Source organism: Schistocerca americana, chromosome 4 (genome assembly GCF_021461395.2).
Source record: "Schistocerca americana isolate TAMUIC-IGC-003095 chromosome 4, iqSchAmer2.1, whole genome shotgun sequence".
NCBI lineage: Eukaryota > Metazoa > Arthropoda > Insecta > Orthoptera > Acrididae > Schistocerca > Schistocerca americana.
In genome coordinates, this window is record NC_060122.1 from 838,093,430 (window position 1) to 838,096,414 (window position 2,985).

A 2,985-nucleotide genomic window follows, 5' to 3' on the forward strand; every position below is an offset into this window, starting at 1 on the left:
AGCCATCAGTGTAGACAAAGGTACTATCTCGAAGTTCCATGTGAAGGTCATGAAACTGAAAGCGATAGACCAAGGCTGGAACAGTGTCCTTAGGAAGCGAATGAAGGTGAACGTTAACATGGGCCACTTCACGAAGCCAAGGTGGTGAAGGGTTGACACCCAGTGGGAAAGTTGCAGGTAGCATGAAGTTAAGCCACCCTAGCAAGTGCCGAAAGCGGTCTCCAGCAGGTAACAGAGAAGAGGGACGCTCCCCATACTTGTGACCAAAGGAATCATCGAAGGAGGTATAGGATGGGTGGCCATGCATGGCAGACAAACAGCATGCATACCTGCTGAGGAGAAAGTCACAGGGGTAGAACAGTGATAGTTCAGTAGCTTCATCATACAGACTCTCAACCGGGCTGGTGTAAAAGGCGCCAGTGGCCAAACGGATGCCATGATGGTGGATAGTGTTGAGACAGGATAAGAAGGATGGATGTGCAGACGCATAAACAAAGCACCCATAGTCAAGTTTCGAATGGACAAGGGTCCGGTACCCAATCAGAGGAGGGTGGTTCGATCAGCACCCCAGGAAGTACCATTGAGGACACATAGGACATTGAGGAACCATGTTCTGGGGGCTGGAAGGTAAGACACATGGCAGGACCAAGAGAGTTTCCTATTGAGCATGAGTTCCAGGAATTTGATAGTTTCAACGAACAGAAGGACAACAGGCCCAAGATGTAAAGATGGTGGGAGAAACCATTTGCGCCACCAGAAATTCATGCAGACGGTTTTGTCAGTGGAAAAACTAAAGCCACTGTCATTGCTCCAGGAGTAAAGATGATCAAGACATCTCTGAAGACGCCACTTAGTGAGACAGGTCCGTGGAGAACTGCAATAGATGGCAAAATTGTCAACAAAAAGGGAGCCGGAGATGCCCATTGAGAGACAGGCCATAGCTAAGATGATAGCAAAGATGACAACCCTCAGGATGGAACGCTGAGGCACACTGTTTTCCTGGAAAAAGGTGTCTGACAAGACAGAACACAGATGCACCTTGAAAACTCAGTATTTTAAAAATTTCTGAAAGAAACAGTGCAGGCAGCCATTGAAGTCCCACATTTAAAGAGTACGGAGGATACCAGTTCTACAGCAGGTGTTGTAGGCCTTCTCCAAATCGAAAAACACAGCCGCAATCTGGGATTTCCACAGAAGACCATTCATGACATGGGTAGAAAAACTAACAAGATGGTCAACTGCAGAACACTGCACTCTAAATCCTCACTGTGCATTCGTTAGTAAATTGTAAGACTTGAGCCACCATATCAACTGGGCATGAATCATATATTCCATCACCTTGAAGATGCAGCTGGTGAGAGAGATGGGGCAGTAGCTAGAAGGAAGGTTTTTGTCTTTACTGGGTGTAGGTATGGGTATGATGTTAACTTCATGCCAAAGTCTGGGAAATGTGCCCTCTGCCCAGATGTAGTTGTACTTGTTAAGCAGAAAGTGCTTGCCTGCAAGGAAAAGGTGCTGCAACATCTGAATGTGGACAGTGTCTGGCCCTGGGTTCAGAGAATCAGGATGAACTGAGAGCATGATCTAGCTTCCTCATAGTAAAGATGGCATTATAGCACTCATGATTCTGAGAAGGGAAGGGTATCACCCAAGCCGCCTCCACTAGTTTCCAAAGGAGGAAGGCAGGGTGATAGTAGGAAGAGCTCGAAACTTCCACAAAATGGCATCCCAAGATGTTGGAGATAGCATTAGGATCACAATAACAACGTTTGCTTCTGTCAGGATGGAAATTGGCAAATGGATCTTGGTCCCATTGGGCCGCTGGAAGTTGGTCCATACAACACAGGAAGGGGTGGAATTGTTAAAAGAACAAGGAATGAAATCCAGCTAGCTTTTTTGCTGCCCTGAAGAACACGACGACACTTTGCATGCATCTGTTTATAATGAATGCAGTTTGCCATTTTAGGATGACAGTTAAAAATATGGAGAACATGTCTCCGTGAACGAATTGCATCATGGCATACCTCAGTCCACCAAGGGACTGGGACACAGCATGGTAAAGAGGAAGTGTGAGGGATGGAACATTCTGCAGCAGTAAGAATAATGTTTGTGAGATATGCCATCTGGTTATCACAACTGGGAAAATCTTGTTCTTCAAAGGTTGCCAGGGAGCAGTATAGCCACCAGTCAGCCTTAGTAAGATGCTGTTTGGGTGTGCATGCAGGTGGAGTAGGAGTCAGCAGATGGATAGCACAAGGGAAATGGTCACTCAAGTAGGCATCAGAAGGAATGGCCTACTTAAGATGATGGGCAAGCTGGGCAGTGCTGAAGGATAGGTCCAAATGGGAACAGGTGTGCGAGGAGTCGGAGAGGAAAGTGTGTGCTCCAGTGTTAAGGCAGAAGAGGTTGAGTTGATTAAGAAGATCAGCCAAGGAGGTGCCTCTCCAACAGGTTCTGGGAGAACCCCAAGGGGGGTGATGCGCATTAGTCACCGAGTAGCAGAAATGGGGGAGGTAGCTGCCCAATAAGCTGAAGGAAGTCTGCCCTGGTGACATTGAATGATGGAGGGATACAAATGGTGCAGAGGGAAAAAGTCAGGTGGGTAAGGAATAGCTGAACTGTCACAGCTTGAAGATGGGTAGTCAAGGAGATGGGTTGACTAAGAATGTCATCCCATATGAGCAGCTTGACACCCCCATGAGATGGAATGCTGATATCAGGGGGAAGGTCAAAACATACTGGGAAGAAATGTGAAAGCTCTAAGCGGTCATGAAGTGCAGTTTCATTTCCTGAAGGCAGAGTACAAGGGGCTAAAAGCAGCCATAAGTCCTCTTTGTGGTGCCAAAGGCCATGAATGCTCCATTGGAGGAGAGTCATGATGAGGAAGAGATGTAGGGGTGTCACCTCAGCAGCTTCTGAGTGACAGCCTGACAAGAGGTGCTGCTACAGGGCTCAGAAGCAGTAGTATCCCGCTCCATGGGGTCC